The sequence below is a fragment of the Erythrolamprus reginae genome, chromosome 4, assembly GCF_031021105.1.
Source record: "Erythrolamprus reginae isolate rEryReg1 chromosome 4, rEryReg1.hap1, whole genome shotgun sequence".
Classification (NCBI taxonomy): Eukaryota; Metazoa; Chordata; class Lepidosauria; order Squamata; family Dipsadidae; genus Erythrolamprus; species Erythrolamprus reginae.
The window spans coordinates 33,841,424-33,868,466 of record NC_091953.1 but is presented as its reverse complement, the minus strand read 5'-3'; the positions used below and the strand labels follow the sequence as shown (position 1 = coordinate 33,868,466).

Sequence of the window (27,043 nt, the reverse complement as noted above, 5' to 3'; positions counted from 1 at the left end):
ATTTCAATAAACTATGTACTGTACTGCCTATTCCATTGGTATTGCTACTTACTGAGATAGAACTTCACAAGAGGCAGCTCTAAATTTTATGGAGGACAGATAGAAATCCCTATATGACTAACTGCATTCTCATCTGACAGTATTTATTTTAATACAATTTACAACAGATTTGGGGGAGGGTTGGGGTTTTTTGGAAAGAGGACCACCAAGAGCAAGTCTACAGTGCAATAAGTGCACTGTTGGAAGACAACGAATACCAGATTATGGATAGATTGTCATTTATTTATTTATTTATTTATTTATTTATTTAATTTATTTATTAGATTTGTATGCCGCCCCTCTCCGTAGACTCGGGGCGGCTCACAACACAATAAAACAGTTCATGACAAATCTAATAATTTACAATTTAAAATATTTTTAAAAACCCATTATTAAGCAGACATACATACAAATATACCATACATAAATTGTATAGGCCCGGGGGAGATATCTCAGTTCCCCCATGCCTGACGACAAAGGTGGGTTTTGATGAGTTTACGAAAGGCAAGGATGGTAGGGGCAGTTCTAATCTCTGGGGGGAGCTGGTTCCAGAGAGTCGGGGCCGCCACAGAGAAGGCTCTTCCCCTGAGGCCCGCCAACCGACATTGTTTAGTTGACGGGACCCGGAGAAGGTCCACTCTGTGGGACCTAATCGGTCATGGATAAAGTCTATGTGCTGGGAGTAAAAATGCCTTGATAGAACAACAATCAATCAATCAACCAACCAACCAATCACAGTTCTGTATTTAATCTATGATAAATGAGAAGAATTACAACAAACCAAATTTGATTTCTTTTAAAAGGATATGGGTCATTTATTAATCTGCTAATACTTGGCTCTAATTTTTCACTAGTTTATCGATTCAAAGGGAGCGGAGAGAAATAACTATTCAGTTAGCAAAACAATAAACATGCATTTAATTATTTATTTCTATGACATATTATTGTATTGACTTTCAGAATAGGGAGTAACATAGTGTCATTAATATCACTACTACTATTTATCCTTGACAGAAATGCCATTTCTGATTTTTCTGCATTGATTGCCCAACATTAGTAATCATATATAATCATAATAGTAATTATATTTCCAAAAGCAAAAAAAAAATTCCTTAGGTAAGAAACAGTCCATATATTTCTAATTGCAGGAACTGTTTAATTCATTAAACCAAATGAAATTACAATGTAATTGAGGGGGAAAACCCTATAATATATATTCATGAGTACATATTTTATATTTATTATTCTTTACTTCATTTTTAAAATGGGTCCACAAATTAAGCAAAGGAGTACAACTATGCTGACCAAATAATATTACACATGCAAAGCGAATAAGTATAAAAAAAAGTCTTGTCCTTTTTTTATATGTTATGCATCTAAAAAAGGAAAGAAGCTTTGACTTCATGATTGCAATCACTGTCTTGATTTTTTTCAAACTCTGTCACAGCATACCCGACATCACATTATATAATGGTATGTTGACAAATTCACTTAATTTACTGCAACCTACTGAACACAAATATCTTAGTGCAGATAAAAATGTTTGAAAAAAGCAAATTTTAGGTCTTAACAACCGATAACTTACTTAACTGATTTTTATTAACTGCAGGATTCTTACCACAGTTCTCTTTGGAACTATGCAGCCCATTTCTTGTTTAAAAAAGGATTCTAATTTAAATCATCATATATGTTGACGCAAAGCTACAATTGAGAAGCTATATACATAACACTGCACTATAAAATGCTTTTGAGATGTATGATATAAAATGTAATGTAGATGATCAAACTATTATGAAGGTAAAAAATTAATTTGTAGCAAAAGTATCAGGTGATTATGAACTGTTAGACTTTTTCTTCAAAAGGGCCATTTTTCAATAGAATATTCTGCATTGTTGAAGCAATTGCGAAAGTAATTTGAAAAGAATCCCTACTAAAAGTGGTATGTGCAGATAACAATGAAAAAAAAGTTTAGATTTCATTTTCAGGATGAAAATAGTGAATATCTTAACTTTCTGGCCTACAAGAAAAAAAAGTAATGTTATATTTCAATTGTTATTGAATAAACATACAGAAGAAAGTGCTTGCATAACAATCTTGTACTTTCTGCTGTTTCATAGATAAAATGCTGAAAATCAGGAGAAGGTTTATGCTTTGTGAACAACTAGGTCAAGTAGCACATGAAAATTTTATAGTTATGTAACTAAAGAAGTTAGAAAAATGCTTTCATTTTATAGCTCAAAATTCAGAAATATGGAACACCTTTGAATATATCTGATTCTTCCTAATTATCCTAACAGCCCTGATCTTATAAGGAACAAAGTAACAGCACAGAATATTTAAGAATAGAATTTCAAAGATATTAATATGACATATACAGTAATGTCCTTGTGCCAATTCTAAAATTTGATCTAACAACTTCTTTACTCTGAGTTTCAGCATCCCCAATATTGTTAAACATGTTAATGGTCATTAAGTCTATCCAATATCTTAAGCTTTCAAAATCACAATAAAACATAGTGAAATAGAATTCAAATTATCTACAGGTTTAATTGCAAATATATTCATATTTCAATAGAACTTTAATTTCTTCTTGCATCAGAATTTATATCACTTCTGGAATGAAATCCAAAGATAGAAAAAGAACAGACCTTGATTTCTAGGTATTATTTTTTTTATAAAAACAATCTTATTTCATACACACAAGCACAAAGAATTGTGTATATGAAATGAAAATGCTTTAGACAATTGTTTTCATTATATGTACTTATACTTCTATAAGTACATTATATGTACTTATATGTTGTGAGCCGCCCCGAGTCTACGGAGAAGGGCGGTATACAAATTTAATAAATAAATAAATCTTACATTATATGTTATGTGCCTAAGTCTTAACATTAACTGCAGATGCATGGGGTATTACAACTACACTGCAACGAGTTTAAGGACTTCCTGTTACTAAAAGGTAACTTGCTTTCTTTTTATATTAATATTTTGTTTTTGTATAAATGCACCAACTGATTTTCTTACATTGTAAAATTACAAAATTTTGTATCTGTTCAAAATGAAATTAAAAATAACCTATTCACAATTATTTTAAAAAAGCATAAACCCCACTTCACACTATCATTATCTTATTTTATTATGGGAACGGTATGTGTGAGTGTAATTTAAACATATATTGAAACTATTGTCCATTTTATATTAACTTTAATGAGAAAATAAATGAAGCTCTACAGAAATTCCACATATTGGTACAGAGTCTATTATCAAATTCCTACATGCATTGTCACAGGATTAAAGCAACCAATAATCAAATCAGCATATGTATTTTAAAAATCCATGTCTAATTTTTTTTTCTCTGCCCATGTAATCAATCTTCTTAAACTGAAGCTTTTTTATAAAGATTAGGTTTATAAAGGAAAAAAATATTAGCATTTTGTTAAAAAAAAAACCCTTTTTGCTCTCAAGATGCTCACTCAAGGTTTTTGGATACAGCTTTTCCTTTCATTGAAAACTAAACTTGTATTTTAAAAATTAAATAAAAAACACAGATTGTGGTAATCAGTGCATGTTTTTCTTCAGACAGGAAATATTTGAAATCTTAATTTAATCGAAAGGTAGATTAAGAGAAGAGAACAGATAAACTCACTACCCAAATCCAAACAGAATAATCCAATAATAAGCAGTGAAGGGCTACCAAAATTTTTACTACCACACTGAGGCTGTGGCTTATTTTGTAGGTGTGACTTGATGGTCATGTGACCGGGCAGGAGTGATTGGTTGGCCATGTGATCAGATGTGAGTGGCTCGACAATTATTTGACTTGATCAAGAATTTTCCAAGAATCTCAAAATAATATCCATATCAATGGACTCAAAACAAGCAGGTCATTGAATTCACCCACATCCTAGAAGTGAGCAGCTATAGAACAATGAAATGACAGAAATTATTGAAAGCACATTTTGAGCATTGTCATAAAGTTGTCTTCGTGATTAAAATGGCCACTCACAAAATAATCACAAAATATTCAAAGGCAACAATCTAAAGTGTGTCTTGCTACTTTCACAGCCTAAGTAAACATCCCAAAATGCTCCATTCCATGTTCTTAACAGTCTTAACCCTTCTCCCTGCAGACTACCAAACAAAATCAAGGTAAAACATTAGGTTTTAAGAGTTATTCATTTTATTTTCTAGAGTAGGTATCCACAAACTTGGCAACTTTAAGACCTGTGAATTTCAACTTCCAGAATTCTCCAGCCAGTTATGAAGAACTCTGCTCTAGAGAATACTATAGCCATTCAGGAAGGAGGAGGAGGCGGAGGCAGAAACCCAGATCACATAGAATTAATTCCAGATCTTATCTCCTTATATTCTTCCTAGACACTTTTGTTTGTAGCAGAATCGCCAGCTTTGGGATTTTAAACACTTTCGGGAAGAACACAGAAGCTACCCAGAGGACACCCTGTATTTTCTTTCAACATCTTTCGGTGCAAATTAGGTGCTTTGGGGTGTAGCACCATTTTCACTACCCCATTGCATTCCCCCACATCCGATAATAAGGTATCTAATCACTTAATTTATGTTATATTCTCATATCCATGTCTCTTATTAGAGAACTAGAAAGAATCAATCACAAATGTTATTGTTTTTCCTGCAAAAGATATACACAGACGTATGGCCAAAATCCTGTACTAATACATAATATGAATAGATTTAGAAATGTTGAAAACTACATACATACTAATTTTCTGGAAATTCGTAATACTTTTAAAAAGTCACTTTATTTGTCCTAATAAATAAATTCAAATCTGCTTAATAAAAGACTCAATTTAAAAGAAAGAGTATTTTATATTCAAACTTCTCCTGGAACCCAGGTCCATACAGTCTCTTCATTGTTGTGATTTTAAGAGACAAAATTCGGTGTCATTTCATTTGCTCTTTTTTAACAAAAAAATACTTGCTGTGACTACCCCATGTAGCAATTCTATTCACCATCAGCACCTCTGCACTCCCCATGTGCTTAGAGAACAACTGATTAGCACTTTGCATAATTAACCTGATTAGCACTGTGCATAATCAAACTGATTACCACTCTGCATAATAAAAAAATAATAGCAACAACAACAATAACTAGTTAATATGAATAACTGCTATTCCAACAGGCAAATTACTAGAATCAAAATTATTTTAGTACACAACTACCATTTTTAGCATTGTTTTAATTGGTGAGCACTTATACCTGAAATGGTTTCAATAAATTGACCATTACCCAGAGAATATAAATTTTAGGAATGATAACTAGAGACTAGTTATCCAAATAGATAAATCATTAAATGAAAGCATTGTCCAAGATCAATAAAACTTTTAAAAAAACACTCATTATAATCTGCATCCTCCGTATAGAGGCAAATATTAAAAGTCTGTGTTTTGAAAGTGTTGTCCTATTGTCTTTTATCTACTTGTGAAATTAGTGGTTTAAATTTCCTTGTGTAAAGGTCTATCTATTTTTGCAGATCATCCCATTTTCTAACTTGTGGGCTTATTCAGGCTCTGTAGTTGTCTAGTTGCCAAAAAAAGATTGAAAACCATTCTTGAAGGGAATGATGTTGCTCTGTAGTCACAATCCTTCCATTGGAAAAGCAATCTCTGTGTATACATTCCTGCTGTGCTTTTAAAGTATTTTTTCCTCCTCTTATCTCACTTCACATACCTTAGTAGATGACTAGTTCAGTTCACCAACTATTTCACAAAATAAGGAATGCACCTTTATCTGAGTCAATGGTTACCATGGTCCCTAACATCATTTAGAGATACTGTACTTCCACCAGGAACGCTATAACAGTAAAAGTATTTCAATACCCGCCCTGATGATAAAAAGTGACTGGTTTGAAATTTGCAATTTTTACTGTATTTCTTTCTTAAGCTGCTTAGTTTTGCCAGTGATATACTATTTGCCAGTGATATACTATTGTACAGAAAATAATGTACAAATTTAAAAAAAGCAAATTAAAAGAATGACAAATTTATGACAAATTTTAAATAAGTAATCTTCAGTTATAAAGCAAACCATTGTGTTAGAGAATTTTTGGAAAAATAGAAAACATTAGAGGCCAACAGGGCAGTAAGAAATGTTTTTATTAAAAATTCATTGTTATTATTCCATTTATTTATATTTTGATGCTTTAAATTTACATTTATAAATATACTTTAATTTGGGGTATGTGGCCATATGGGAAAGTAAAAGAGTACGAAAGAAACATATATGCATGTTGGCGTGATGATACAATATTAACTGCAACTAGCAAGAAATTGCAATATAAACAATAAACAGATTAACAGAGTTGGAAGGGACCTTGTAGGTAATCTAATCCAATCCCCTGCCCAAACAGGAGACCCTACACAATTTCTGACAGATGGTAGTTCAGTGTCTACTTGAAATCTTTCAGTTATTAAGCTCTAAGTCTAAAGCTTAAAGAATTAAAGCAATTACTACATGAAGTAAAACTCCGTCAATTGTCTATATATATGTACATATATACGTACGTACATATATATGTATGTGTCAAATGTTTTTTTAGCTGGAATTTTAAAATTAAGGGAGACTAGGATGGTCCCATTTCGGCCTTGTTCTGGCCTCATCAGCTAGCAGAACAGGGCCGAAATGGGACTATCCTAGTCTCCCTTAATTTTAAAATTCCAGCTAAAAAAACATTTGACACATACAGAATATAGTTGTCGGCTATAAATAAATTAACTGCCTTGAAATGGTCCTGGGTTGGGCCTAGAGGCAAAAAGGAGCTGTGACGTTCCTTCTATATACCAGGGTGATCCGACATTAAAAACAAACAAACAAACATATATATATATATGTATGTATATACGTATATCCCTTCCTTTTCACTTATCAGCAAAAATATGTAAACATGTAAATTATAGTTGGAAGCTATAAATAAAGGAATGGCCCCTGCGTAGGGCTGAGAGGCAAAAGGAAAGGAAAATTATATAGTGGTACCTCTACTTAAGAACTTAATTTGTTTTATGACCAGGTTCTTAAGTAGAAATGTTCTTAAGTAGAAGCAATTTTCCCCATAGGAATCAATGTAAAAGCAAATAATGCGTGCAAACCTATTAAGAAAGAAATAAAAGCTCAAAATTTGGGTGGGAGGAGGAGGAGGAAGAAGAGGAAGAGGACAATCGCTGCGGAAGGAAGAAGGTGTGGTGAGGGGATTTTAAAAAAAGAGGGACTCTGAGGTGGCAAGGAGGAGCATATGCCTCCCATACTCCCAGCGTGTGGCTACCTCCCATACACTGCCTGCCATATACTGGCTGCTGCTGCTGTTACCTGCTGCCTCTTTCTTCCCATGCTGAAGGGCTCCCCTCTTCTCTCGCTTGCTCGCTTTGTAGCCTTTCCTTCACTCTGGTGACTCCTCGGCTGCCCAGAGCGAAGGGAACGTTTCTTTTCTCTGGGCGTTGGCAGATGTTAATTCCCTGTCCAAGCGCCCAGAGAAAGGAAAATGCTTAATTCACTCTGGACTGCCAAAACCTATTTAAGCGCCACCAAAAGGCTCCTCTGGCAGCCCAGATGGCCAGGATTAAAGGGAAAATGGCAGGAAACTGACCAGGCCTATGTGATGCTCTCAAATTTCCTGGGAAATTTTTCCAGGCTCGGGTTCTTAAGTAGAAAATGGTTCTTAAGTAGAGGCAAAAAAATCTTGAACACCTGGATCTTATCTAGAAAAGTTCTTAAGTAGAGGCATTCTTAAGTACAGGTACCACTGTATATATATATATATATATTCCTATTGCCATGAATGAACAAGTAAACTATTTATTGTAGTATAAAATGTTGAATTTGGGAGTGGTTGGCGAGCACTAAAGTCAGTGAGATAATTCAACATTAAATAGTCCTGGGAGAAATTTTTTCAAACCTTCTAATACAGTGGTACCTCTAGTTAAGAACTTAATTTCTTCCGTGACCAGGTTCTTAAGTAGAAAAGTTTGTAAGTAGAAGCAATTTTTCCCATAGGAATCAATATAAAAGCCAATAATGCATGCAAACCCATTAGGAAAGAAATAAAAGCTCAAAGTTTGGGTGGGAGGAGGAGGAGGAGGAGAAGGGAGGAGGACAGTCGCTGCCGAAGGACTGAGGTGAGGGGAATCAAAGGACTGAGGTGAGGGGAATCAAAAAAATCCGAAACTTTAAGGCTTAAAAAAAAAAGAGACTCTGAGGCAACGAGGAGGAGCACCGTGCCTCCTATACACCCAGCACAAGGCTGCCTCCCATACTCTGTGACAGAAAGAGAAACCCAGGTGGGCGAGAGGGGGGAACCTCCTACTCCTTTGACCGAAAGGCTTCTGCTGCTGCTACTAACTGCTTCCTCTTCCTTCCCATGCTGAAGGGCTTTCCTCTCCTCTCACTTGCTCACTTTGTAGCTGGCACCTTTCCTTCACTGTGGTGATTCCTCGGATTGGCTGAAGCCGAGTTGATCCGGCTGGGGTGAAGTGCCCAGACGCTCCGGGAGACAACCTTGCGCTGGGTGTATGGGAGGCAGAGTGAGGGACTCACCACAGCCAAATGATTTATTCCTTCTCCAAGCACCCAGAAAAAGGAAAACGCTCCATTCGCTCTTGGCTACCAAAGCCTCCTTAAGAGCAACCAAAAGGCTTCTCTGGCAGCCCAGAAAAGCCCGAGATGGCAGTGATTAAAGTGGGAATGGCAGGAAACTGGCAGGGCCTTCGTGCCGCTCTCAAATTTCCTGAGAAAATGGTTCTTGAGAAGAGGCAAAAAAAATCTTGAACACACGGTTCTTATCTAGAAAAGTTCTTAAGTAGAGGCATTCTTAGGTAGAGGTACCACTGTAATGGGATTAAGCCCTTTACTGGCTATATTTGCCTTTATGAATATTTTTAAAACATTATTTTAATACATATATATATTAAACTTCCTTGTCAAGAATTAACATCTTAGTCTAGGAAAGAGAACTCAGTATCTTCAATTACTGTGAAAGTAATGCCAACATCATTGGATTTGCCAGATAAATTCACCTTTGCTAATAAAACGAGCGGTGAAGCTAAGAATAATCTGCATTAGGGTGACAGTAAATATACTGTGCAGATTTGGGGAAGAGAAAGTCAACTTGCTTAGGAGAAGGATCTCCAAAATCAAATCAAGAAGTGATGGCTAACTACTGCTAGAAAAAAAAAGTCCATTCACATGAATGAAATATTCAATGGGAGTTTGATTGCAAGACAATGAGGGCTCTATATATAAAGGTACTCTAATTACAAAAGAAGAGTACCGTATTTAATTTTCATAAACAGAGCTGGAGATTGTGATCAATGCTATGTCTTTTGGTTGGAGCGGTGCTGAAGAATAAACACAAGCAGGGTGTTGAAGAAGCAAACAGAAAATTAATCCTAAAGAGGGATGCAATAACAAACTTAAACAAGATCAAGAAGAACTATATTTTGAAGACATTTCCAGATCAGAATTATTAGTCAAATATCAGCAGTAACATATTAATATGAAAACTAAAAATAAAGTGTGAGGAAATAGCTATACAGTATTCAAATTATGGATTTGGAACCAAAGAAGGTTTATTGCTGATTATGTAAGCACCCCAAAGCACAAAATTAATACTGCCTCAATTTTTGAAAATTCAAATATTATACTTTATGATTCTATTTATAATACAATATTATTGTATTATCTACAATAATTCCTTAGAAAGACTGAAGCTAATAGAGACTCAGAAGTTTTCTTTTCCCATTTTTGCAATCATTCAACAATGACTATGCTACAACATATCATAAAATCAGTAAAATCGCATCTTTCTTACACTGAAAAAAAATTCTGCCAGTTTGGACAGAGTCTGGCAACTGGTAGTGGCGACTGAGGGTGGGCCTGTACCCGCCCAGACGTAATGACGTCCTATTTAGCCACATTTTTGAAGCAGGGTACATGTGTGAAAGGCATGTGTGTGTGTAAAGCGCATGTGCAGGAGGCTGTGCACATGTGCGGAGGTACGCATTCAAATTTGCAAACCAATAGGAAAGATAAGTGAATACCACCCCTGGTTAGATTTCAGTATTGCAGGCTAACTCTGCATATAGCCTGAGTTTGATCCTGACAGAGTTCAAGATTGACTTAGCCTTTCATCCTTCTGAGGTTGGTAAAATGAGGGCCCACCTAATGACTCAATACACTGCCCAGATAACACTATGAGGTGGTGTATAAGTCTAAATGCTATTGCTTGATGCATATTACAAGTGTAAAAGTAACTGTTTTGTAATCATATATTTCAATATTTCTGTAACAATAAAGAAAACAGAATATTGGTAAGAATTTAGGAAATTTTTAGTGCCTATAGCTTTTCCAAAAATTAAAATTAGATATGTTGACCCTAACTGGAATAAAGATGCCAGATATTTTTGGGATTCAGACTACAAATACATTTAATAAAATAATAATAATCAATATAGATTGTGATTTGGACTGGAAAAAGGGATGATTCCTTCTTTTACTGAAACTTCAATACTACTGTCTGTATTGAGTTCATATGTACAGTATTCCATTCTTGTGGAATAGCTTAAATCTACAAATTCAGGTGATTCTCTGAAATTTTTATTTAGGTCATCAAGACATAATTGCTCAAGGAAGCTTTCTACTTGATGTCACTATTTTTTAATATGAAGGAGGCTGTTGCAGATTATTGTTTTAACTACATAGTAAATTATATTTTATGCTTTTGTTTATGTGGTATGATATTATGGTATGAAAGACGCAGAAAGAGATTCTTGTGTATTAGTGTCTCTTCCCTATTTTAGTTTTGTTGTATGCTTCCCAGAGTTGTTTGTTTTGTAAAATTGGTAGTTATATAAATTTGATAAATATATGAGGGGAGGAGGGAGGAAGCGGAGAGAGAGAGAGAGAGAGAGAGAGAGAGCTTGTCGTCTGAACCATAATCCATAATCTATTATCATTCTGCTAATATTAGTAATATACACACACTGTTTGCATTTAATTATAATTTATGTTTTAAAATGTTTTTACTGATCTGTATGAAAATTCTCCTATTTATTTAGGCCATCATGTTTATAAGTTTATGAAAGATATAATAGCTGAAAGCTAGACATCAAAAGATATTGAATGCAGCATGCCAAAGGTGTCAAATTTATACAATCAGTATATGTACGTAATTTCATATACATATACAATGTTGGCAGAGAATGAGAGAACAAAAGAATAAACCTTATTCAAGAATTTTAAATAGTCTTTTTTAGAAATCTCCATCTAAAGTTGGAGGGCTTTTAGCAATTCGTACATTTATTTCCTCCAAAATACACCTGCTTTCTTTTCCTCTCTTTTCTCTTCTTTTGCCAAACTAAATATTTTTCCATTTAATGCCTCTCTTTATTAGACAGCATCTAATTTGCATACATTTACATACAATTTAACTGCTTGCTTCTGAGAACAAAGAAATGGCTCTGTATTGTAGTAAGGGACAATACTCAGAAAAAGAAAGTATAAAAACCCGCTAGCTCAGTGGCTGTGTATTCTTTTTGTTTCAGAAATACCAAGATTTTTAAACACTCCACTTAATGGGTGAAAAAGATTATTCCAACAGACAATGCAAAAAGATACAGTGCAGCTTCCTCTTAACACATTTTTTCTTTGGCCTGGTTAATGGGATTTATGGTCCAAGATTTCCTTGCTTCTCTTTACTTCCTTTATTAGATTTGAAGGATTTAGTTTGTTACATATTTTAATTCACATTTTATTTATATACAAAGTTATGCAAAAGCTTAACTCTGAGCACTAATTCCGTATGTTCACCTTTCCCTTATCGTTAAGGAAGATTGACTGTTTCTGGATCGGCATACACTATTGATTTCATTGGTCGATATTTCTGTTATGAGAATGATAAAGATGATGATGAAGAAAAAGAACATTATTATTCAGCCTATGTACACAGCAAATACAGTGCTTACCATGTAACCAAAGAAAAATCAACAGGATGGCATGGGATGCAAGGCTGAGCTCTGTTTGAAAATACAACGAGGAATTGTCACAGCAAAAGCAGGAAGCAGCAGAAATGTTAAGCTCTCAAATGTCCTAAAAGATAAGGCAAAAGAAACACAAAGTTACACGTGAAAAACTTATCATGATACAGTGTAAGAAATCTGAATATATTCAAGATTTCCACACTGACCCCTGGCTAAATTAAGATGACCAATTCCTCAATTATTAATTTGTATACAATTTAAGTAAATAAATCTTACATAAGAAATGAATGTCACATCTAGCACAGTTTTAGATAAATACAACTGCAGCGATTGACAATATTCAAACACTAAAGAATGCAGGAGAAATGTGAGGGTGTGTGTTTAAATTCCATTTGTTAAGACATGAATTTACCATTTAATCTCATTTCTAGAATTAGTAAAATAAAGTACTAATAAAAAATTCATTAGCAATATACTCTAACTATAATTTTACATTTTATTTATTTATCTGCCTTTTATGAGACCAAATCTAGATTTAATACAACTAAATTTTCTCGTTATAGGCCTTTACATGTTTAGTAAAAATTGTACTGTTTTTATAAAGGTTTTGGTAATTAAGATTTCTTTCTTATCCCAACATCTGTATAATTTGATTTATTTTATATCCTTTTATAATTTTAATATTGGATTAAAAGCAAAATATAGTTTAGAAAATGAAAATCGTATAGAACTTTATTTATATGTTGACATTCCTTTCTGTAGGGAAAAAAACATGTTTTTCTCAATTAAATAATAAAATACACACTAGCAAATGTGGTAAGTTGGAAAATAACCCAGAACTACCCTACTAAGTTCTACACTGGTATAAAATTTAAGCCCCACCAGGAAACATAGGTTTTATTACTGTATTAAAAGATTAATTCATAATATTATTGTAAAAGTTATTATTTTTAAAGTTCAGAAGAACCTAAAACTGCATTCTCAAAAATGGAGTTATGATACCACATTTGAATATTGATTCAGTCGCTATGGACCAGGTAGGCGGTAATGGCAACCTGCAGATTGGTGGGACCCACTTCCAGTCACCCCCCCCTGGCGCTATGCTGTCTTATTTAAGCACAGTTTGAGCTGTGTGCATCTATGTACAAAAAAACATGGGCATGCATGGAAGGCCATGCATGCATGCTCACATTTGTGAACAGGTAGGGAAAGTAAGTGAATACCACCACTGGTATGCTTCATTTATTTAAGATAGAACTGATTAACCATCTCTTCTTTAGAACTGCAAAGACAGTATTTCATGTATAAACATTTTAACTGTGGTGGTGCAGTGATTTGGGTAACAGTCTATCGCCAGGGGTCGACAAACCCAGGCGCCTGGTCGCCAGTGGCGCCTAGAAAATGTTGTCTGGCGCCTAGAAAATGTTGCCTGGTGCTTGAGGAGTTGAGAAAGGGTCGGACCACATGGCCACATCCCGCCCTTCTCCTCCCGGACCTGACGGAGCTGCTCTCTCTCCATTCTACCCCCCTCCACCTCCCCGAAGCCATTTCAAGAGGACGCCCCGCCGCTCCCTCAGCCGTCGGGGGAGAGCGGCTCTGCGGGGGCCGTCCACGACCTCCCCAATCGGGGCTCTCTCACACCCCGGGGCCCTTGTAGCCTCCCCGGGAGTCGCGGATTGGCTGGGCGTCCTCCCCGTCCCAGAATGCCTTGCATGGCGCGTCATTGAAGAGAGACCATGATGGCGGCGGCCGCGGCGGCGGCGGGGGGAGCCTCCGAGGTGATCGCCCAGCTGGAGAGCGCGGCCAAAGTGCTGATGGTGAGGGAGCCGCGCGAGGCCGGCAGCTCGGCCGGGGGGAGGCGGAGCGGGTGACGGGGCGGGAGGAGCCGGGCTCCGTCCTTTCACAGGGAAGCCCCGGGAGTTGCCCTCTTCCCCCGGGGGATGGCTTCTCTTTGGACTCCTCTAGGGAAGCATCCTCGCATAACCCCGGGAGGTTGCCCATCGCCCTTTCATGGCCCTAAGAAACTTTTTTTGCAACCGGGACGGGTCTTTACTCTCCCGTTCCGTCCGGTCGGAAGCTGCAAAACCCCGTGCAATCTTTTCTTCAGCTTTTACGAGCCTCTCCAGACCCCGAGGCGGGAAAAACCCGGGCAGAATCACGTTGTTGGCCACCCTTCGCTTTTCTCCCTGTGCGCTTTCCATTAACCTCTTGGGTGAAGCTTGGATTCCACTTCATTGATACCATCCTATCCCGGCGTAATTCTTTCCTTCTCACTTCCACAATCCACGTGTTCGAATCTATAATCAGGAGTGGTTCCCCCCTCCCAACACACACTTCTCTTCTTCCTCCCCTTTTAATACCATTTTATCCTCCCTCATCTATCTATCTATCCATCCATCCATCCATCCATCCATCTATCTATCTATCTTCTATGCCGCCCAATCCATTCATCATCTAACATTTATTTATCTATCTGTCTATTTATCTATCATCTATAAATCCATCCATCTTCTGTCTTTCTGTCTATCTGTCTTTGACTATCTGCCTGACTGTCTATTTATATCTACCTACCTACGTCTGTCTGTCTGTCTGTCTATCTATCTATCATATACCCACCCTACCTATCTACCTACCTATCTATCATATATCTACCTACCTATCTATTTATCTATCTATCTATCATATATCTACCTATCTATCTATCTATTTATCTTCTATGCTGCCCAATCCATTCATCATCTGTCTCTCTGTCTATCTCTCTTTGACTATCACTGTCTGTCTATTTATACCTATCTATCTATCTATCTATCTATCTATCTATCTATCTATCTATCTATCTATCTATCATATATCTACCTATCTATCTATCTTCTAATCCCCAGCACTTCTCCTAGGAACACAGGGAGGCGAAGGGGCGAGGGGGGGGAGAGAAAACGGGAGGCTCAGGAAGGGAGCTCGGGAAGGAGCCCACGGTCAGTCGGCTGCGGGCGGGAGGAAGGCGATTGTTCCGCTGCCGCCAGCATGGCCTGGCTGGCAGCGGAAGATGTAACGGAGCCCACGGGGGATTCGCCTTCCTCCCACCCGCAGCCGAGACTGATCGTGGGCTCCTTCGCAACCTCGGAGAGCTTCCAGGGCATGAAAGCTCACGAAAACCAGGAAGCTCTCCGAGGTTGCGAAGGAGCCCACGATCAGTCGGCTGCGGGCGGGAGGAAAGCGAATGCCACGGGGCTGGGCTCGGCTCCCCCCTCGGCTCCCCCCCTTACCAGCCCCGCCGCGGAAGGCTCCATTCTGTTCCCTGCCGGCCCGATTTTTTTTGTTAAATTAAAAACCAAGTTTGCTTAAAAAAAATTCTGGCTCCTAAATTTTTTGGCTGGCTCCTAGATTCTGAACAACTTTGTCGACCCCTGGTCTATCCTCCATACTAATCTCTCCAGGCTTCATGCTCTGGGGAATCCAGAATATGATACCATGGTCTTTTGAGACTGAAGGATGCCAATGCAGGTGCAGTGGTTAGGAGAGCAGTATTGAAGGCTAGCTCTATTCTACTCACTGCCAGAGGTTTGATTCTGACCAGCTCAAGGTTAACTTAGCCTTCGACTCTTCCAAGTCCAATAAAATGAGGACCTGGAATGTCCGGACTCTGAAAAGCATCAGGAAGTACTGTAAAGTACTGAAGTAGTATATAAGTGTAGATACTGTTCCTAACCGCCAAAGAGAAAGGCAGAAGCTATTACATTATCTCTAGCTCTGAAGAATTCTTTCCTTACGCTGGGAAGAGTTAATATACTCAGATAGCTTGCAAGCAAATTTTCGTTTATAATTCTTCAATTCTGTTTCTCCAGCCTTTAATATATTGGTTTGAACATATACAACAAAGATTGGCTATTCTTTAGATGGGCCAATAGTGACTTATTTTCTACTGTCAAGGCCAATGAAAAGGACATTGAAGTGTGAACTGGTATATGAATGATTACTAAAACAAATCAAACAGACAGTACAAGTTAGTGGTAATTCATTACTCTATTGTAACATAATAGCATGAGTTAGGGGGGAGATTTAATTAAACTTGATAGTTATCAATTCTGTCCTGTTTGCTATGTATTCTGAAGAATTTAAGTAAAAAAAGTAAACATATAGAAGTAAAAATATGTGTGAAAGTGTCTTGAGCTTTATAAATTGATGTAACAAATTTAAAATGGTAGCATTTAAAATACTAGATGTTATCTCTCATTAAACTAGCCACACATCACTTATCCCAGAGACTTAGCCAAAAGTAAAGTACTGCCATTTCTGTGCAGATTATGCAGTTGTACTGCCATTTGATGTGCCCATTAGGCTAAATGGGTTCTCTGGGAGATCAACCCAATGTAATACATTTCACGATTAAGCACAACTAGAGAATATTCCACATTTTCATACAACTTGCAAAGCTTCTAGTCATTTAAAAACCTCCTATTCCATCTGTTTGGTTATCAGGCCAAGCTGGAATCCTGGAAGTATCACCCTAATCCTAATAAGCTAAATTGTTAGCTGGGCTTCTTTTCTGGGAAGCAATGGGGCACGCCAAAAGTATGATAAAACAGTATGTTTCTGTGAACATCTCGTTCCATGCCTTCTACTTGGGCTGATTAACCTTCTCAGACCTCTGGAGATAAATATATATAATACATAGTAATAATCATATTTTGCTTGATTGGTGATCGTTTCATAATTTACATTTACAAAAGGTTACTTATATGTTTATAATTGTTAAATTATTTTGATGTTTTATATATATATATATATATATATGTAGATTGTTCTGAGTTCGGGTTTTGCCCTGTGTAATGTTTTGCATGTCTATGCGACGTTTCGGTGAAATCACATTCACCATCATCAGGCTGGAGTTCCAATCTTTGTGTTTTTGCAAATGAATATTAGCAACTGACATTTCTTCTTAGCATGTAGTGTGGGGGTGGAGATTTGCTTTGAATGTAGCAAATAGATTGGGTGACTATGCTTCCGTGATCTGATTGGTTGGTGTAATCATGGTTATAGAAGGAATGGCATGAAGATTATGAAGTGTTATATATATATATGTCACATGTTTAAGCTGAATTTGAAAATTAAGGGAGACTAGGATAGATCTATTTCGACCTTATTTTGGCCTCATCAGCTAGCCATACCCACTGGGACTTGAACCTGCAACCTTTGCCTTGTAAGGCAGAGAATTATCCTCTAGGCTACAGTATCCAATCCCTTCAGCTCTGTACCAGGGAAGGGTTACATTTTGTGTCGAATATATATATATTTGTGAGGATGGACCAACAAATTATTCCTTTTACCTGCTTTCCTAGCAAGCCTATAGTTTATGTTTTTCTTGGACAGAAAAATATAAATCATAGTTTACAATTCAGATGCATTAAACTTCTTGGGATATAGAAGAGGAGATATGTACATGTTATCTTTAGACTTGATTTCATATTTCCAAATCAATTTTAATTTAATCAAATTTGCAAAAATATTATATGGACATGTGGTCAATTATGTCATGTGTTACAGTTGAGGAAATGTCAGACCTACATGAATCTCCTATTCAGCCATCTGCTCAACAGACTTCAGAAATTAACTGCTCTTTTCTTGAAAAGGCTAACACCTTAAAACAGTATATAATTTTTTTAAAAGAAAACCCAGGACTATTGTCTTCCATAGAACCACAGATTTAACATCTATGGAGATCTTATAGTTCAGGGGCATCAAACTGGATTTCTTTATGGGCCAGATCAGCATTGTAGTTCTCCACGGGCCGACGTTGAGGGGGTGGGGAGTGGGAGAATGGAATAGACTCCTCCTACAGTACTTTGCCATCTAAATTGGGGCATAGGGGGGCTACAGGCAGCCCCCTGCATCTCATTTTCAGCCTCCTCCCATCTAGCAGCATTTTGCCAGCAAAAAACAGGCTGCACTGAGGCCATGCGAGGACCCATGCAGTCCATTTTTGTCCAGCAGAGTGCTGCAGGAGGCCATGGAAACTGAAAATGGGCCACGGCGGGCCATACGCAGTTTCCTTGAGGCCCATTTTGGCCGGCAGGTTGGTCCTTTGATATCTCAAGCCTGCCCCACAAGGCAAATTTTAAGCACCTCGTGATCCGGATGTGACCCACACACTCCTGTTCAAATTTAACTTCATGCCCAAAGCAGGAGTCTTTATGCCAATCTGAACAAACAGCTATCCAATCTTTTCTTCAAACATACACATCTGCAAAAGGCTAAACTCCACTGCTTTTTATACAAAATACATTAAAAATTGAAGAGCCTCAGTTTATAGTCAGTTTCATCATCTTGACTTTTTATTTTATTTTTATTTATTTATTTGTTCATTTATAATAATAAAATTTTATTTAAGGTCAAAGACCATCAATATAATATTAATAATAATTAGAAGGAAAAAGAACAGGAAACAGGACTTTTGGCTGAGCAATCAAGATTGACCCATTGTAATTATACAAGAGATGTACATATCTCGCTATGAAGGCACACATTTGCGACAAATCCCCGCTGCTGCTGCGCAGAATCTTGTCACCTGTGCTGTAATCCTGGCCTGCTCATCCCCAAGCAACCACCGGAGATAGGCAACGTCCGAGCAGCCAGGATATCCCTCAATAAGTGGTAGAATATGCTTTCTCCTAATGTCAGTGTAAAAGGAGCATCTCAGGAGCATGCGTCTCTCAGTCTCCACCTCTCCTGAGCCACAAGGGCAAAATCTTTCAGTGGCTGGAGTTCCCTTGTACTTGCCATACAAAACGGCAGATGGAAGCACACGGCACCGTACAAGAGCAAATGCCTTTCAGTGGCTTGCTGACTCTAGCTGTCCCAGGTATCTTGCAGGACCCACAACATATCTAGTGGCATCTGGGACCAGAAACAGCAGAGCTCTACCCAAGTCCTCCTGCCTCTCGATGTCCTCCACCCTTTGTCGCAAGGTCTGTCCTGCTAGATCATAGTTCATCTCAAGTATTAAATCTGGGGAGAAGCCTAATTTGTGAAGATTGAACTCGATGGCCTTAATCCATGAGGAGGAAAATTCACCGTGAAAGATTAACGGAGCAAGACCTTGCGGAAAAAAATTGCTTTAACCACATATTTAGGGACGCTATACAGATTCTTGATTGACTTTTAGCAGTCCAGTCTTCAGGCGCAGAAGTGCGTTTGAGACGCAACGTGGCATCTGGAGAATTGCTCGAATAAATTTGGTTTGAACTAATTCTAGTGGTGTAAAGTGTAAAGCTGAAGCTGGTGGTCCAAGCAAGGACCCGTAAAGCATCTGAGCTAGTGACATGGCCTTAAGAAGCTTGATAGCAGCAGGAACATAATAACCTCCCTTTGTGCATAAAAAATTGAGAATGGCGCTCGCTGATCTTTGGCCCAAGGCAGCTGCATATTCTCCAAGTGCTTTCCTTGAGCCATTGGCCTGAAAGACCACCCCCAGGTATTTAAAGGTGGTTACCTGTTCTATTTTGTGCCCATCAAGATACCATTAGTATATTTTTGGCCTTTTTGCATTATCAGAAACAATTAAGAAGACTTCAAGCTTCAGTGAATTGAATTAGACTGATTAGAATAGAACAGAACAGAAGAGAACAGAACAGAACAGAATAGAATTCTTTATTGGCCAAGTTTGATTGGACACACAAGGAATTTGTCTTGGTGCATATTCTCAGTGTACATAAAAGAAAATATAGACTTGTCAAGAACTGTGGTACAACAATGATTGTCATGGGGGTCAAATAAGCAATGAAGAAACAATCAATATTAATACAAATCTTTGGATACAAGCAACAAATTATAGTCATGCAGTCCTAAGTGGGAGGAAAAGGATGATAGTAATGATGAGAAAAAAATTAATAGAAACAGAAGTGCAGACTTAGTAAAAGCTTTGACAGTGTTGAGGGAATTATTTGTTTAGTAGAGTGATGGTGTTCGGGGAAAAACTGTTCTTGTGTCTAGTTGTTTTGGTGTGCAGTGCTCTGTAGCGACATTTTGAGGGTAGGAGTTGAAACAGTTTGTGTCCAGAATGTGAGGGGTCAATAAATAGACAGTTATAGAGGTGCAGATGACAGACTCAATGATTCCTCTGTAGAACTGTATCAGCAGCTGCTTGGGCAGTTTGAGCTTCCTGAGTTGGCGTAGAAAGAACAGAAAAAGAAAGCTTTTTTGATGATGTTTTTGTTGTTAGGTGACCATATTAGGTCTTGAGATATGATAGATCCTAGAAATTTGAAGTCTCTACTGTTGATACTGTGTTGTCTAGTATTGTGAGAGGTGGAAGGATGGAAGGGTTTCTCCTAAAGTCTACCACCATTTCTATGGTTTTGAGTGTGTTCAGTTCTAGATTGTTCCGGTCACACCAGAAGGTTAGTTGTTCAACCTCCCGTCTGTATGCGGATTATACACACAGACATACAGTGTGCTGTAGCGTTTAAAGTTCTGCACTAGTTCTAAGCAAAGAAACTGGCAGAATGAGTTTTTTCAGTCTCCTGTTGGAAATAATGCTCTGATAAAATATCTAACAGACTTTGGGAAATTGGAAGAAGAAAAATAGATATCTTACGTGTAAAGAAAAGAATAAGTTTGAGAAAGAGACTTAGAACAACTCCATCTTAGTTATGCTTAAATAGGCAGAAAATTATTTTGTTAGGCTTCCATGGTTAACATTAAGGCTTTCAGGGTTATATCAAACTTCCTATAGCTGGCCAGCACAAGAACCAATTGAACTTTTGGAAAATCCAACTAATATAACTCACTGAAAAAGTAGTGTGGGCTAAGCAGTCGAGCAGGAACAAAAAGCCTATCCTTGATAATGTTCTCCTCATGAAATATAAGATTTGTTGAAAAAAATAGAAGTTAGGGCAGGTATAAGCATTTATTTGCTGGTGATTAAGAACCCCTAACTGTGCCAATAAGATTGTTCAAGCGGCAAGTAAAAAGTATACCTTGAATCACTGCAACAGTGATTGGTCTCATTCAATACAACAATGAAACCACTTACAGATGGGAGGTTCCGGTCGCTTCATGGTGCGACCGGAACAATCTAGAACTGAACACAAAACCATACAATCCTATCACTTCTTACAATATTAGACAACACAGTATCAACAGTAGAGACCTTCAAATTTCTAGGTTCTATCATATCTCAAGGTCTAAAATGGTCACCTAATATCAAAAACGTCATCAAAAAAGCACAACAAATAATGTTCTTTCTGCAGCAACTCAGGAAGCTCAAACTGCCAAAGGAGTTGCTGATATAGTTCTACAGAGGAATCATTGAGGCTGTCATCTACACCTCTATTTTCTATTCTATTCTATTCTATTCTAAGGCGCAGGGTAGGGAACAGCACAAGCCAATCCACACTCATTTCCAAAAAATTCCTGCAGGTGTTAAGTGACAGCTGGATTTAACAAGATACAGGATGTAAGTTGCAAAATGCTTTATCCCATATTTGTCACAAGCACCGTAACAGTTGAGTTTCAACAAACAAAGTTGGTTCTAGCAATCTGAGAAATCCCATGTCAACTATAGCTGCTTTAGCCCAATTCAACAACATCTGGGTGAATAGTTCAGGATGCTGAATCATATAGGTTAAAAAAGAAACAAACAAAAATCCTACATTCTGACGTTAGTGTCCTGTTCAATAAAATATAATTCTGTTCTATGACAACAGAAAGGAAAATATGAAATCAAAACAAAACTTGAAGCAGGTAATATTTTCCAGCATTGGAGGGAAAGGGGGAAGCTTGTTTACAATGTGACTGCATTAACATTTCATTGTGTTCAGAAAGCCCTGGGGAAATAAGGTCTTAAAAAGACTCTGCAATAGACTGCCAAGGTTGCCGACTTTCCAAAATCCTGGGTTCAGCGTATTTGGTGACCATTCTCTCTGGGTCTGGATTTTACTCCAAACCCCGTTTGAGTAAAAAGAGCCAAGCAGCTGGGGAATTCTGGAGTGTAGTGCATCTTTATTAGTTCCCATCTGCGACCTGAAATCAGCTCATGGCAAGTCTGGCTAAATCCTGATGCTCCCAAGTCCAAACTCTGGGTCATTTTAAATTACTCTTTACATAATCTGGTGTGCAAGACTTTTTTTGGTATAAATACTCTTCCGATAGAAGATAATGTATGTAGTTCAGGGTTGAATTGTGAAATCTTTGATGCTCTCTAAGCTTGTTTGCTTCCAGATGTTTCATTATTTGACTAAGTAACATCATCAAGATGTTACCTGGTTGGGCAATGAAATATCTGGAAGCAAACAACCAAGCTTAGAGAGCACTAAGGACTCCATAAACATGCTTACTATTCAGCACAGAAAAAATAAGCAACTCCAACTAATCAATTTTTTAAAGGATGTATATAAAATTTTTAAACCAGATTAGATGAGAGATGGAAAAAAAATACATTATAGCATAGAGGTTAGTTTAAAAAACTGTTAACTAAAGTGGGTCACTGTCAGTTCTGCCTTAGAATTCCAAGAACTGCCTTAGCGAAGGAAGAAATATTTTAATTTATAACAGGGAACATCTAGAATTTAAAATATACAGGATGCATTCCAAAAGTAATGCAATTATTTTTAAAAAAGTAATTTATTGAACAAATGTACACAAACACTTAAAATTCTTCAAAGTATTGTCCCTGGGCCTCTTCACATTTTTTCCAGCGACTGTGCCATGACCGGTACGCGCCCTGGAAGGAGTTTTCAGGGACCTCTCGCAAGGTCTTCATCACGGCTGATTGGATCTCTTCTATGGACAAAGAACGTGCTGTGCCACAATGCGCTATGAGTCCGCGAGTTCCTGCCCAAACATCAGGTGCCAATGCTGTCCCACCCCTATAGTCCTGACGTCACCCCAGCAGACTTCTTTTTGTTCCCAGCCCTGAAAGGAACCCGTTTTTCGTCCATAGAAGAGATCCAATCAGCTGTGAGGAAGACCTTGCGAGGTCTTCGTCACAGCTGAGGTCCTCGAAGACGCCTTCCAGGGCACGTACCTGTCATGACAGAGTCACTGGAAAAAATGTGTAGAGGCCCAAGGACAGTATTTTGAAGAATTTTAAGTGTTTGTGCAAATCTGTTCAATCAATTACTTTAAAAATAAATAATTGCATTACTTTTGGAACACACCCTGTATGCACTGCTCAAAAAAAAAAAGGGAAAACTCAAACAACACATCCTAGATCTGAATGAATGAAATATTCTCATTGCATACTTTGTCCTGTAGGAAGTTGAATGTGCTGACAACAAAATGAAATTGATTGTCAATCAGTGTCGCATCCTAAGTGGAGTTTGATTTCACAGAAGTTTGACTTATTTGGAGTTATATTCTGTTATTTAAGTGTTCTCTTATTATTTTAAGCAGTATACTTTGTTCAGCCTGAATTTGGATACACTAGACTGCTCACAATTACTGCTCTTAGTGGTAAATAAAAGGCACATAAATAGGTGCTAGGAAATGACCCACAGCACGAAGCTGCATAATCACCGGTATAATATAGGTTAACTTAAACCAAATTTAAATACAAAACTAATAAGTCATAGTCTTGCTGGTAGTCCTTGTCCTCACCCTATTGTGCTAAAGAAAATTTGATATTTTATTTGCTAGAACAATGTGTGAATCCAGCCATAGTGGTTTACCAGCTGGACTTTATAGTTTACTAATTTGTATGAAGCAGACCACTATAAATATATGACGCAAATTATTATAATTTGATCAGCTAATCACGATTTTAGCTTAGTGAAATATGTTGACTACATCCTGTACTATTTCTATAACCCTACAATTAGGCATTGTATGCATTAAGTTAGCACAGCATGGAACTGTGTCTAATGAGTGCAGAATTCTAGCATGATGCAATACACATGAAATTGTTGAAGGCATAAAAATATGGCATAGGTACATGGAAAGAATATGTAACTTTTTTGCTTACATGGTGTTCTAATTAAAATTAGACTGAGTGATTACAACTTTATTCTGGATCAGCTGCTCCAGATGCCCATTTCTTTGTACTATTATGCTTTATTCACATTTTAAATCAATAGAGAAAAAAATTAATTAAAGCAGTTTGAGGTGGTCTTTACTGTTCCATAGTTTTTAATTGCCTGATGTTTACTATTATATATAACTGATTTATATACTGAGCTATTAAATAACCATAAGCATTTGTGTTTCAATTTGATTCTTTGGAACCAACTACCCCACGATGTCCACACTGCTTCCACCTCCTGGCCTTCCAAAAAGTCTTGAAGACCTGGCTCTGTCGGCAGGCCTGGGGGCCGTGAGTCAACATCTTAGTCCCGGCCGAATCATGGTTCAATTGGTATATGTGAGTGTATGATTGCACTGATTTGTCTAATAGGTTTTATTGTTATTAATAATTGATGGATTATTTTAGCGGGGTTTTATTGTTATTAATGTTTGACTTTCACTTTTATACTGCATTTTTTTATTGTTGTAAGCCACTCTGAGTCCCATGGGATTGGGTGGCATATAAGTCAAATGAATGAATGAATGAATGAATGAATGAATGAACGAATGATTTGCATGTAAGTCCCAGGTACTGGGATCTCCAAATAAGGGTCTTGTTTAAATCTTTTGACAATTGCTGACATAGAATTACGTCTCATTTAAGTAAAAGACTTAAGAAATACAGTAATACCTCGTCTTACAAACCTAATTGGTTCCAGAAGTAGGTTCGTAAGGCGAAACGTTCATAATAGGAAACAATGTAAAAGCAATTAATCCGTGCAAAAAAATATATCCCAAAATGGCACTACTAAAAGTTTGGGTTCGGGAGAACGCCGAGAAGCCCCACGGCTGTTTTAAAAGGTGACAGCCGGGCGGCGGCACCCAGCAGAGCGCCATTTTGCGATCTGCGGTGGGTTCGTAAGTCGAAAAAAGTTTGTAAGAAGAGACAAAAAATTTCCGAACCCCGGGTTCGTATCACGAGGGGTTTGTATCACGAGGGGTTCGTATCACGAGGGGTTCGTATCACGAGGGGTTCGTATCACGAGGGGTTCGTATCACGAGGGGTTCGTATCACGAGGGGTTCGTATCATGAGGTACCACTGTATCTCAAATATAGAAAACTGAAATATTCAGAACTGTTACAACGGCTGCTGTATAAATATACCCATGTCCAAATCCTTTGAGATACCCACTTCATACAGTAAGTTTGAGAAAATACGTAATATAGCAGAGCCTCCATGATTATGAGCACTGCTACAGATAAGTAACAAAAAGTACAATAATATTCTTTGAGTTGATTGATACACCTATCTTAAAATTTAGCAAAAAAAATAAGAGCATATAATCTTACATTACACTATCTCTCTATGGAATTGATTTTTTAAAATATCTGTTCCAGTTCAGTATTTTGTCATGCTCAGTAATAATAAGCAAAGCAGAGATGAGAAGAGGGTCTAGAAATTAAAAATAACCTATAAAAATAGTCAGCCTCAAGTAATGATTTCCCTCACTTTAAAATCAAATCCTCCTTGTTTGCTCACTTTCTAATAAGGGGGAAACAGTTTTATCACGACAGGTTTACATCTTCAAAAAATGCTATTTACCACCATCTAATTCATCCAGCCTGACTTTGAAATGGACTTTGCTTCTAACGCTCAGTTATTTATAAAACTATAGATTCCTTTTCTAACTCCTTAAGATGTAACGTCCTTCTGATCGTATCTACGGAAGAGAAAACACAGCAGAAATTTTTACACATAGTCCATTTCATCCTGGCATTAAAAGCTGCTGCTATACAAGATCAGTTCCAATACTCAAAGCCCATTAGCATCTTAAATGTTTGAAAACTGTGTTTGGATGCTGTGCTCTTTAAAGACACTACTCATGATTTATAACCAAAGTTAAAGGCATGTAATGCATTTAACAATGTGCTTTACTGAAGTTGTTGCACTGAACATATGCCACCAAACCACAGGCACATAACTGTAAAACTATTTTTCACTGATGTGTAAAAAATATATTGCATAGAAGAACACCCAGCTGTTGGGGTGGAGGGTTTTGCTATTAGACTTTCTAATGTAGCTTTTCTCACACTTTTGAGACTGGATGGACCTTTAAATATTTCTTCAGGCCTCCAGGTACCTCTGCACATTCGGACTCAAAACAAGCTATAAGTTACTCAACTATCATCTTTCTTTCATATGTAGGCCTGTAGATCTACATTAATACTGTTCTTAAATCAAAAATAAGAATGAAACTACGGTATTTCCTTTCCTCCGCTTCCTTTTGCCCCACTTTGTGGCTGGTGCCTGTTGCTGCTGGTGCCCAGGCCAGTTCTCCTAGGCTCCAGGCTGCTTTAAAGGCAGCTGTGCACCAAGTAGACTTCTAGCATGAAGATCCCAGCAGCAGCTCTTTGGTGAATGTTCCTTCATCACCTGCTGCATCTAACTCTTCTCCTCATTCCTTTGCTCATGTTTTCCTCGGTTCCTCACTTACACACGCAAGCACAATCCCCACCCTTGCCCAAGATATTAGAGGTTGAAGGAATTATTTTGGTAACTTAGGTTTTTGGGTTTTTTTACATAAATCATGATCTCCCGGGTAACCCCTAGTGACTCTGAAACCCCATTTGAGTAATCCTGTTCTAAATATAGCATATAACAAACAGGTAAAATGGTTTTGCTATACATCAAATTTAAGATTTCTATAAAGGTTAAGTATTTTTATCATATACAGTGATCCCCCGATTATCGCGAGGGTTCCGTTCCAAGACCCCTCGCAATAATCGATATCTCGCGATGTAGCGGCGCAGAAGTAAAAACACCATCTGCGCATGCACGCCCCTTTTTCTATGGCCGCACATGCGCAGATGGTGGAGTTTGCGTGTGGGCGGTGGGGAAGACCCCTTCGGCTGCCCAACAGCTGATCTGTTCCGCAGCGCGGCAGCAGCGAGGAGCCGAAGATGGGGTTTCCCCGTTGCCCAGGCAACGGGGAAACCCCATCT

At 37.7% G+C, this 27,043-nt stretch overlaps 1 protein-coding gene across 16 annotated transcripts in view; it reads right to left on the bottom strand.

The window, feature by feature from the left end:
* Window positions 1-27,043, bottom strand: part of ZBTB20 (zinc finger and BTB domain containing 20) — a 635,906-nt gene that overhangs the window by 480,775 nt on the left and 128,088 nt on the right. For all 16 annotated transcript variants that reach the window (XR_011558955.1, XR_011558954.1, XM_070750021.1 and 13 more), the window contains one exon: window positions 12,031-12,154. The gene's annotated coding sequence lies outside the window, so the exon portion shown is untranslated. The remainder of the gene's footprint in view (window positions 1-12,030; window positions 12,155-27,043) is intronic.